Below are 12,410 nucleotides of genomic sequence, written 5' to 3'. Positions count from 1 at the left end.
AGGAGTTCAAGACCAGCCTGGCCAATATGGTGAAAACCCTTCTCTACTAAAAATACAAAAATTGGCCAGGCGTGGTGGCACATGCCTGTGGTCCCAGCTACTTGGGAGGCTGAGGCATAAGAATCACTTGAATCCGAGAGGCGGAGGTTGCAGTGAGCTGAGATCGTGCCACTGCACTCCAGCCTGGGCGACACATCGAGACTCTGTCTCAAAAACAAAAAAGAAGTATATAGCCCCACTGAGTTGTATGTCTCTTCCAACCTCCACCTAAAATTTTATTTTAAATTTTAGCTTCTCAATTAAAACTATAACACTGTAGTCAGGAGAGTGGCCCAGGCCAGTAATGCCAACTACTTGGGAGGCTTAGGCAGGAAGACTACTTGAACCCAGGAGTTCCAGATTACACTGAGCTATGATCACGCCACTGCACTCAAGCCTGGGTGACAGAGATTGTCTCTTTTTATATTAAAAAAGAAAAGACAAGAAAAGAAAATCCATCTCATTAAGAGATTCATTTCCAGCCCAGCTATTCAGAAGGCTGAGGCAGGTAAACTGCTTGAGCCCAGGAGTTCAAGGTTACAGTGTGCTATGATCCTGCCTGTGAATAGCCACTGTATTCCAGCCTGGGCAACATAGTGAAATCCTGTCTCTTAAAAAAACAAAAACAAAACCCACAAAAGTTGACATTGTATTTCAGATACACACCATGCTAGCCTCAACAAATGATTATATTTTCTAAAACACTGAAGAAATTGTTTTAATTTTATTGGGATCTCAATATAAACCAGAATGCAGTATTTAATATCATCCCCTCCAAAAGGATTTGCCTGCTAATTAACATCTTATTAAGCTGACAAAAATACTCATAAAAAGAAATATTTTGGGGAATCTGATATGTGCAAGGCCACTGGAGATATGAAAAGACTAAATATCTTCATCCTTATATGAAAGACTGAGGTGCTATCAGCCAAGACTCTCCGAAAACTAGAGGTTATCCTCTGGTAATGACATCTGGAAGAATCAAAGAATCAAAACTTAAAAGATCAGTTATTTGTAGACAGTATCTATGTATTCATGTCTGAAGGAAAGGTACTATGAACCATGTATTTATTGAACAACTGCCCAATAGAAACACTATCCAGGAAGAAACTATGATTCACTGACATGTTGCCTGAAGTATTCAGTTAGCCTGTGGTTAAGAGTTACAAAGAAATTTCTTGTGCATTCATAAAATCAATTTACAAACAATACCTTACATTAGTCTTGGCTCCAAAAACCTTTTTTTTTTTTTTTTTTTTTTTTTTTAAGGAACAGGGTCTTGTGATGTTGTCCAGGCTGGTCTCAAACTCCTAGCCTCAAGAGACCCCCCTCTCACATCTGCCTCCCTAAGTGCTGGGATTACAGGCATGAGCCACTGCACCTGGCCCAAAAAAAATTTTTTTGTTTTTTGTTTTTTGAGACAGAGCCTTGATCTGTCGCCCAGGCTGGAGTGCAGTGGCCCGATCTCGGCTTGCTGCAACCTCTGTCGCCTGGGTTCAAGTGATTCTCATGCCTCAGCCTCCTGGGTAGCTGGGATTACAAGTGTGCACCACCACATCCAGCTAATATTTTGTATTTTTAGTAGAGATGGGCTGGTCCAGAACTCCTGGCCTCAAGTGATCCACCCACCTCAGCCTCCCAAAGTGCTGGGATTACAGGCATGAGCCCCTGCACCTGGCCCCCCAAAACCCTTTTTAATGATACAACTTACCTAAGTTTTACAGAAAAGCAGAAAGCAAAAAAGAACAAAATTTAAAACTACCTGAAATTTCCTCTCCCAGATATGTAGTTTTGTTCTATTTTTTGCTACTTGTATGCATATGTGTATATACACACAAATTAAAAATTGAAACCATACTGTACATATTGTCTTAGTGATTTCTTCACCTAATGATATACTGTGATATTGTTTAATGTCAATAGATATCTATTTCTTCACTACTTGACAGTATAATACTGGTAACACAATGTTGCAAAACACATCATTATAGCTACATCTTTGTGCCTACCTTCAATTATTTCCTTAGGAACAAGTTTTAAAATGCAATTGCTCAAAGGAAAATGCATTCTGAGTTTAAAAAAAAAATTTTTTTAAGACAAGTTCTTGCTGTCACCCAGGCTGCATTACAGTGGTCTGATTGCAGCTCACTGCAGCCATGAACTCCTGGGCTCAAGTGATCCTCCCACCTCAGCCTCCTGAGTAGCTGGAACTACAAACATGAGCCACCATGCCTGGGTTTTTATTTTAATTTTTTGTGGTCTCACTATGTTGCCTAGGCTGGTCTCGAAATCCTGGCCTCAACCAGTCCTCCCACCTCAGTCTCCCAAAGTGCTGGAATTAACAGACATGACTCACACCACCTTGCCTGGCCTAAAAATTTTAACTACTACTTACATTTATGAAAAAGTATCCATTACACATTGAGTAAAATAAGGGCATAAAACAAGGTGGGTAGTATGATTTAATTTATGTAAAAACCATAAGTTATATATACAGAGACAGCTGACAGGCTGTTTATCAAAATGTTAACAGCAGCTATTTGATTTTTATTTTGTTTACCATTAGTAAGAAAAATTAAAATGTTTACTTTAATTCTAATTTCCACTAGCTTTGAAGCCAGGGTGGAAAAAAATTCCAAAAACTGTTTATTATAGTAACATTGTCGAAGAGATCAGAAACATGCACTGTTCTATACCCCTTGTCTATATATACTTCATAGGTTTTGTTCAACTGCTATTATACACAGCACTTAGTTGTTTGCTTAGTTTTAAGGTTTTTGTTTGTCTGTTTGTTTTTTTGGGAGACAGAGTTTCACTCTGCCTCCCAGGCTGGAGTGCAGTGGTACAATCTTAGCTCACTGCAACCTCTGCCTCCATGGTTCAAGGGATTATCCTGTCTCAGCCTCCCGAGTAGCTGGGATTACAGGCGTGTGCCACCAGGCTCAGCTAATTTTTTGTATTTTTAGTAGAGATGGGGTTTCGTTATGTTAGGCAGGCTGGTCTTGAACTCCCGACCTCAATCAATCCAACCACCTTGGCCTCCCAAAGTGCTGGGATTACAGGTGTGAGCCACGGCACCCAGGCTGCTTAGTATTAAACTTGAATTACACCACATCAATCTCTACTTAGACCCTTAACTCCAGATAGAAAATGTCTTTACTCATTTTGGACCTCCTTCTCTAACAGTGAGAATGACTAAGGTATGTATTTAGTAAGTACTAATTTACCTGAACTTCATCTCCTGCTGTCTTTAGGAATCCCATAAGGGGATTCCTTCAATCAAGGAATCAACATAATTCCAGTGCGATGAAATTTAGTAAGAATCTTTACAAGCAAGAAAATTTCAGCATCTGACATTTTTAAACTAATCTATAAGCTATCTTTACAAGAGCTGTTCCCAAGCAACAAAAAGGATGGGCTCAATTTTAATCTCATTTTTCCTAGTGTATACAATGTATAACAAGGAGCTAATAAGCCATAAGGATGAGAAGGCAAAGAAAGGATAGTGGAAAGACATTTACGTTCAGGTGGATTTTAAGAATCACACAATCTCCTAGCAGGAAAACTTTCAATGGTTTACTGAAAGCTTGCTGAGAAGGTCAGATGGTATATGATGTGCTAGGCATTCATACATGAAAGATACAGTCCCTGTTCTCAAGGAGTAGACAGTGCAGTCTGAGGCAGCTGAAAACAACATGATGCGTTCTAACAGACGTACTATACAGAGTGCATTCACTGGTGGTCCACGAGTGGGAGCAAAGGCATAGAAGTATTCTGAGAGATGACATGTTAAATTTTGAAACCTCAAGAGGCATTAGATCAAAGAGGCATTAAAGAAGGGCATTTCAGATGGAAGGATCTGTTAAGTGCTACCACAGAGAACAAGAAATAGTTCAGTGCAGCTAGAGTTCAGTAGCACATTTGGGAAATTTGCAGGACACATGTTCAGAAAGACAGGTAGGGCCAAGATGAACAGCTTAGAAGGCTATGCTAACAACGTACCATACAAAACTGTATTCTGCCAGCTACAAAGAATCGTTAATTTTACACAGAAGGGAAATTTTCAGATCAGTGTTTTTGAAAGACAGAATGAGAGATACTCATGGTAGAGGCAAGGAAAGTAGAAGGCTGTTGCAGCAACGCAGGTATAAAGCGACAAAATTCTGAACTAAGAAAGCACCTGTGGGAAAGGAGAAACGGGGGATGGATCTGAGTTATTTATTTAGATATCTGAGGAAAGATCAATTAGCATTGTGTGACCAGTAATTGGTGTGGAAGCTAAGGAAGAAGAGTCTAGAATAACTTCAGAAGTTTCTGGCTTTAAAGACTGGGTGAACTGTGGAGCCACTAATGGAGATGGAAACCTTAAAGAGCCAGGCTTGCAAAATCAGGCAGAAGGTGAGTTCAGTATCTATGAGAGAGCTGAGTAGAGATGCCAAGCAGGGGCAGTAATTGCAGAGAGGGGTCCGGAGTGAGCTATAGATTTGATGTAAGCCATTTGCATTTGAGGTTACTGATGTAAATAAGCTAGCAGAGAGACGATGCAGAGTGAGAAAAGAAGTAAGACAATTCTTTCTTTTCTCCCCAAGACGGAGTCTTGCTCTGTCGCCCAGAGCTGGAGGGCAATGGCATGATCTTGGCTCACTGCAACCTCCGCCTCCTGAGTTCAAGCAATTCTCCTGCCTCAGCCTCCCGAGTAGCTGGGATTACAAGCACGCACCACCGTGCCCGGCTAATTTTTGTATTTTTAGTAGAGACAGGTTTCACCATGTTGGCCAGGCTGGTCTCAAACTCCTGACCTCGTGATCCACTGTGCCCAGCTGGTAAGACAATTCTTTTTTTATTTTTATTTTTTGAGACGTAGTCTCACTCTGTCGCCCAGGCTGGAGTGCAGTGGCACGATCTCGGCTCACTGCAAGCTCCGCCTCCCGGGTTCACACCATTCTCCTGCCTCAGCCTCCCCAGTAGCTGGGACTACAGGCACCTGCCACCAGGCCCGGCTAATTTTTTGTATTTTTAGTAGAGACGGGGTTTCACCATGTTAGCCAGGATGGTCTCGATCTCCTGGCCTCGTGATCCACCTGCCTCAGCCTCCCAAAGTGCTAGGATTACAGGCATGAGCCACCACGTCCGGCCCAGTAAGACAATTCTTAACATATATCACTATTTAGGAATGGGCAGAAAAAGAGAAGCTTACATGGAAACTTCAGATGGAACAGGGATTGGGGAAGGGAAAGAAAGAAGAGGGGGAAAGAAGGAAGGGGAGACAAGGAGGAACACGGGTGAGGAGAAAGAAGCTCTATAGGCAGAAAACTAAAGAGAAGTTAGGTAAGTTAAGAACTAAAATGTGCCAGGCACAGTGGCTCACGCCTGTAATCCCAGCACTTTGGGAGGCCAAGGCAGGCGGATCACAAGGTCAGGAGATCAAGACCATCCTGGCTAACACGGTGAAACCCCGTCTCTACTAAAAATACAAAAAATTAGCCGGACGTGGTGGTGGGCACCTGTAGTTCCGGCTACTCAGGAGGCTGAGGCAGGAGAAAGGCATGAACCTGGGAGGTGGAGCTTGCAGTGAGCCAAGATCCGGCTACTACACTCCAGCCTGGGCGAGAGTGCGAGACTCTGTCTCAAAAAAACAAAACAAAAAGGACTAAAATGCTTCTGTTGTATAGGCAACCAGGAGTCATCAGTGAAAGCAGTTTCAATGGAGCAGTAGGGACAGGGTTGAGGAGTACCTGGCAAGTAAGTGGTAGAAGATGAAGACTAGGTCAAGAGGAGTCAAGAGTACTTTGTAGGCTGTTTATCAATGATAGGAAGGAGAAAGTGAAGCATTAACTACAGAAATTTTATTTTTCAAAGAAACATAGGCATGTTTATATGCTAAAGGGGAAAAACCAGTAAAGTCTGAAAAACTGAAGATGCAAAATGACAAAAAAAAGTCATAGGATTTCCAGAGAAGACCAGACACAATCAAAACTTTTAACAACAGGAGTAACTCACTCTTCCCTCAAAGCTAGAGGGAAGGAGTGAAAAGAACAAACATGACTATGAATCAGCCCTATTAAATAATCAAAAGGTTCATATTACAAAAGCAGCAAATCAACTCCTGCCACAAACAGGCAGGCAGTGAGACCTTGGGCAGGTGAGGGTTGCTTACTGGCTCTCAAGACTTAGCAAGTTGGAAAAGCGATCCTTTCCCTAGCTCATCTAGAACACACAGCTCATTGTCCCTCAATTACTGACTCTAGGAAGGCCAAGGAACTGTGCTTTCTATATACCCTGAGTAGAATGTTAGCTCTATGAGGGCATAGACTTCACTCAATTTGTCCAGCACTATATCCTTGGTGTCTGCATAGTACTCAAAAAATTTTGCTGTATGAATAAATGTAATGTATTCAGGCTCTCCAAAATTCATGCCAGTATTTATGAAAACTGTATTTTATTACTACAAATCTTGTTATCTAGCTAACCACCCTTCCTGATTAAATCTAAGCCAGATCATCCTCAATGGATCATTACTTAAGTCTCTTGACAACAGTTTTTCCTACTTTTTTTTTTTTTTTTTTTTTGAGACAGTTTCGCTCTTGTTGCCCAGGCTGGCGCAATCTCAGCTCACCACAACCTCTGCCTCCCAGGTTGAAGTGATTCTCCTGCCTCAGCCTCCCAAGTAGATGGAATTACAGGCATGTGCCACCATGCCTGGCTAATTTTGTATTTTTAGGAGAGATGGGGTTTCTCCATGTTGGTCAGGCTGGTCTCAAACTCCCGACTGCCGGTGATCTGCCTGCCTCGGCCTCCCAAAGTGCTGGGATTACAGGCGTGAGCCACCGTGCCCAGCAGTTTTTCCTACTATTAAACCATGTAGTGTATATGGCTACTGAACCTTGACAATCACAGAGGTTTGTGGGAGTATAGCTGACACAAGAAGCAAAAGATAGCCACCCAAATTTCTATTTGGTTACTAAAAAAATAAAGAGGCAGATGCAGTGGCTTACGCCTATATTCCCAATACTCTGGGAAGCAGGAGGATGGCTTGAGGCCAGGAGTTTGAGACCAGCCTGGGCAACACAGCGAGACCCCATCTCTACAAAGAAAACAAAAAGAAAAAAAAAGAGATACCTAGAATAGTCAAACTCAGAGACACAGAGTAGAAGAGTGGTTGCCAGGGGCTGCGAGGAGGGGAGAATAGGGTGTTATTGATTAATGGGTACAGAATTTCAGTTTTACAAGATGAAAAGTGTTCTGTGGCTAGATTGTGGTGATAGCAGCAAAAGAAGAAAACAAAATGAGGTGGGCACAGTGGCTCACAACTGCAATCCCAGCACTTTGGGGAGCCAAGGCAGGAGGATGGCTCGAGCTCAGGAGTTAGAGGTCAGCCTGGACAACAATGCAAGACCTGATTTCTACAAAAAATACAAAAATTACCCAGGTGTGGTGGCGTGCACCTGTAGCCCCAGCTACTCGGGAGGTTGAGGTGGGAGGATGGCCTGAACCCAGGAGTTGGAGGTTGCAGTGGGCCGAGATCATGCCAATGCACTCCAGCCTGGGTGACAGAGTGAGACTGCGTCTCAAAAAAACAAAACCAAAACAAACAAAAAAAACACACTTGGGGAAATTCAACTGCATTTTTGTATTTTTTCTCTTAAAAAAGATTTCTTCATTTCCTGCTGGGGTGCCAAAAAATAAAAATTTAAAAAAGAACCCTTTTGAAATACCTAATTTGAAAAGAATTAGCTGAATAGAGCCATAAACAAAGTTTAATGAGTATTTGCTTAAAAAAGAACAACCCTAAGTGGTTCTTAGTAATAACATCCATTGTTTTATACTGACCAATAACCACTGATGATTTTGTTATGTGCCCAGTACTATGAGGGACATCCCTCATGTATACCCGCCTTTCCATCTCCACCTCCACTATTGCAATTATTTCCTTTAAAAAAATTTCTGATTATTGGGAGGCCGAGGTGGACGGATCACAAGGTCAGGAGATCAAGACCATCCTGGCCAACATGGTGAAACCCCATCTCTACTAAAAATACAAAAATTAGCCAGGCGTGATGGCGCGCACCCATAGTTCCAGCTACTTAGGAGGCTGAGGCAGGAGAATCTCTTGAACCCAGGACACAGAGGCTGCAGTGAGCCGAGATCGCGCCACTGCACTCCAGCCTGGACAACAGAGCGAGATGCTGTCTTAAAAAAAAAAAAAAAACAAAAACTTTATTATCAAGCTCTCACAGCACTACTAGAGTGATCACTAAGTCAAAATATACTGAGTGCCTATTTTGTGCCAGTAACTGCTCTAAGGTGCTAAGGATACAGTAATGGAATCAGATGCAGCCATACTCAGAGTTCACAGTCTGGCTCAGGAGAAAGAAAAACTAAATCATGTAATTCCAGGTAGCAAAAGTGCTATGAAAAGCAAGCAAGAGGGTAAGAGGCAAGCTATTGCAGACTTAAGTCAGGCAAGGCCTCTCTGAGATGAATGACATTTGACAGGTAATCCTCCCCTGACTACTGTCCCAAGAATGTCTGTTTTATTGGAAAAGTAATGGTGATGTACATCCAGATGCTTCATCTAAAACCAGCAAATCTTCCATAGTCTATGAGAAGTGATTCTGTTTAGTAAAGCATAAAATGATGAAGTAATAGTGAGACACACAGTGAAAAGAGAAAAGCAAGTTTTACCTCCTTTGGTAGAGTAGCATAGTGTGTGTTAATACCGTGGAACCAGAAAAAGTCTCACAGAAGGGAGGTCAGTATTCAGATGCTTATCGAAAACCCTTTCCAGGTTCTTCCAGAACACACATTTCTGATTATGTCACTCTCCTCAATTCCATAGCTCTCCACAGTTAATCATGCTGGAATGAGACCCTCCATTGTGGCATCAAACTACTTTACCATTCATATTTCCCAGGGTCTCTCCACATGTACTCAGTTTTCCAGGAAAACAAGCACTCTAGTGAATCCTCTTCCCTCTAACTGGATCCCCTTCACATCAAATCTCTTTCCTATAAACTGTGAGTACCTACCAAAGTCCTATCCTTCAAAGCATATCTCAAATACCAACTCCTAAAGACATGAATATGATATCCCCAAAGAAATGGCATCTGCTGGCTGGGCACGGTGGCTCACGCCTGTAATCTCAGCACTTTGGGAGGCCGAGACGGGTGGATCACGAAGTCAGGAGATCGAGACAATCCTGGCTAACATGCTGAAACCCCATCTCTACTAAAGATACAAAAAAATTAGCCAGGCGTGGTGGTGGGCACCTGTAGTCCCAGCTACTCCGGAGGCTGAGGCAGGAGAATCACTTGAACCCGGGAGACGGAGCCTGCAGTGAGCCAAGATCACGCCACTGCACTCCAGCCTGGGCGACAGAGTGAGACTCCGTCTCAAAAAAAAAAAAAAAAAAAGAAAGAAAAAGAAATGGCATCTCCTTCCTCAAACTCCCTTTCCAGTCCAACTCCGTATTATAGGATTCATGGCTGAAGAAACAGGCTTATTCACTTTTCTCTTATAGCATGTTTTCAATATTAGATACTCATTTATTCAATATGTAAAAGACTAAAGGAGATCTACAACTAGGCTGAGGAGAAATAGTCAAGATGGCATCAAGTCCTATTTGGTATGGTTCTAGGCACTAAATCCTATGGCTGGCTGGGCAAGGTGGCTCACACCTGTAATCCTCGCCCGTTGGGAGGCCAAGGTGGGAGGATCACTTAAGGCCAGGAGTTCAAGACCAGCCTGGGCAACACAGCCAGAAACCATCTCAAAAAAAAAAAAAAAAAGATGAGACTATCACCTTTCTCAAGAGTTGGCGTGAAAAATTAAGTTCCTACACAAAAATGTACTTGTTCAATATGTCAGCTACCATCGTGTTTTTCATTATTACATTATTAAGAACCAATTTCTTCATCGGTAAATTGAGACTATCAGACTTCTTTCAACTCAGGTATTTCATACATAAGTGCCACAAGAACACTGAAGATGTCAGAGATCACCATGAGCTAACAAGCAAGGGCAAGTGTCATAACAGAGTCAGAAGCCAGGCTAGGCACAGAAAGATGAAAGCTGGCTAGAGACGTGCAGACGAAGACATTCCAGGGAGAAAGACTGAACTAGCAAAGGCTAGGAAGTGAGAATAAATGTGGAACACACTTATAAAGGAAGACAATTTAGCTAGTTTGTGTTTTCGGCAATGGTGGAAAATAAGATATGATCTAAATGACTTTAAATATAGTGGACTAAAAACAACTGATTATATAAGCCACATTACTTTATCACTTGTATTTTTGGAGGTGGAAGGAAGAGTTCTAGTGACAGTGATTAGCATCTACTCTACATATACTTTGAGAGTACCTCACACACTATATACACGTCAGTTCTTTGATGAGAATCTATATAAAAACTCAAGAACGTAATCACATTCTTCTAAACCAAATACAAGTAAATGCTAGGTTATGGTTATTTTAGAAGCATCCCTTCTCCTGTCAGCTTAAAGCAACTAAGAGCTGATTATATGACTATCGATGTAACAAAACAAATTTAAATAACTGCACTCCTCTCTTATATTAAATTGTTACAATATAAATCAGATATTATCATTCCTCTGATCGAAACCCTCAGATCCTTCCTAAGAAACAGCCTAAAAGGCTTTGGTTGTTCCGCTCACTCCCTTCCCCCAATTCTTCCCTGACCTTATCTCCTAATACTCCCTCAGCTCACAGTGCTCCAAACGCGTTGGTCTTCACACTCTTAACGGGCCAGCTTTGTCCTCCTCAAGGCTTTTATGTTTGTTATTCTCTAGCTTGGAACGTTCCTTTCCCCAGATAAACATAGGCTCACTCCACCTTCTAGTCCGCTTAAATATCAGCTTGTCTGTATGGACTTCCCTGACCACTTTATTGCAAATTCCAACACCACCTCCCCAACCCCCTTTCCAGCTTTCTTTTCCCTAAGATACTGATCATCTTCTAACATTCAGTATAATATATGTATCTGTTTGCCTCTCCTCCCGCTACTAGAAAGTTAAGTTTCCCAAAGGCAGGGGTCTAACACATATCCCTATCACCTAGAACGGCGCTAGAGAATAGGCACCAATAAAAATACCCCTTGAATGAACGAATTGCACATTAGGCTACACAATGCTTCTTCCAGGTACAGGAAGATATATTTTCTTTTCCCAGCTGTCAAAATATAAACATTAATTTTTGTACGAAACACTCATTGCTCACCTCTTATGTGCCAGAAATGAGCTTGGCTCTGCAAAGTGCCTTAAGACATAGTCCCTGCGCTTGAGGAAGTCCTGGGTGTGTATACGAGAGAGGACAGACATAGAAACATCACTGACAAAAAGAAAACACAGGGAAGCCACAAGAAATTGGATAACTGCCTATAGGAGTGGGGGCAAGAGGGAAATTCTCAGTGATGAGAATGTAATTCCCCAAAACTCTCGACAGCTTCTCCTGTTTTTGATGCATATGTTTGCAATTCCATGTAAATTATTTATTCACATCAGATAGGCTCTCAAGTAGGCCGCAAAAAAGTTTGTGTGACTACAGTGATGCTAATAATCGACCTACTCAAGGCTGCACAAAGATCATCGCCTTTATCTTTTCACTCCTCTCATTTGGCAGCTTTTGCCTATCAGGACCCCAAATTCGGAGGCCTGCATCTCCCAAGCGCTGCCTCCTTGGGTCAGAATTCTCCCCGCGCTATTCCTGCCCTGGAGCCGGGCACCCTGCAAATCCTTTTCCTAGGCGAGGGGGCGCCGCCTCCGGAAAGCCGCCAACTGGGCCTCGGTAAGACTTGTGAGGGAAGCGGGAGCTGTGGGAGGGCGACGCGGCTAGGAAGGAACCCTAGAGGCCTCAGCCCGCACTCCCACCCCTTCCCGGCACCCCGGCCGCCGGTGCCCCGAGGCTCTGCCGACTCTTTGTTAAGCGAGGCCGCGGTTCCTCCGCCCTCGCTAGGCCCAGCAGTTGCCTCCACTGCCCCCAAGGACTGGCGGCCTTGCGTCCAGAACCCCCACGCACAAACCTGCTGCTATGGCTGCAGCGGCAGCTGCTACAACCGCAGGCGCGGAGCGAATCCCGGAGCCCAAAGTACGCGCTGTCCCGGCCCGGTCCCGCCGCGCTCCTTCCTCTCCGCCCCCTTCGCCGCCGCCGCCACCACCACCACCGCCGCCACCGCCGCCGCCGCCGCCGCCGCCGCCGCCGCCGCCGCCGCCGCCGCCGCCGCCACCGCCACCGCCACCGCCACCGCCTCACGGCCCGTTGCTGAAGGGGGGAGGGGAACAAAAACGCGACATGCGCAGTGAGGAACGCGCGGGCAGAAGGGCGGGGCCGGGGCTACGGCTCCCGGAAGGCGCCTGA

The 12,410-nt window shown here is 43.7% G+C and overlaps 1 protein-coding gene across 5 annotated transcripts in view; it reads right to left on the bottom strand.

Annotated features, from left to right (window-relative positions):
• The window catches only part of DDX42 (DEAD-box helicase 42), a 44,563-nt gene extending 32,356 nt beyond the window's left edge, over window positions 1-12,207 (bottom strand). Inside the window, exons 1-2 of one of the 5 annotated variants that reach the window (XM_001147818.8) lie at window positions 12,076-12,190; window positions 11,274-11,344 (exon numbers count right to left, since the gene is read on the bottom strand). The gene's annotated coding sequence lies outside the window, so the exon portion shown is untranslated. Of the gene's footprint in view, window positions 1-11,273; window positions 11,345-12,075 lie in introns of all 5 variants that reach the window. The other 4 variants (XM_063799163.1, XM_054670588.2, XM_063799165.1 and 1 more) reach the window with 4 other exon arrangements.
• Window positions 12,208-12,410: the final 203 nt, after the last annotated feature.

The sequence above is a fragment of the Pan troglodytes genome, chromosome 19 (genome assembly GCF_028858775.2).
Source record: "Pan troglodytes isolate AG18354 chromosome 19, NHGRI_mPanTro3-v2.0_pri, whole genome shotgun sequence".
Taxonomy (NCBI): Eukaryota; Metazoa; Chordata; class Mammalia; order Primates; family Hominidae; genus Pan; species Pan troglodytes.
The sequence above is the reverse complement of the archived record's forward strand: the minus strand, read 5'-3'. Positions and strand labels throughout refer to the sequence as shown.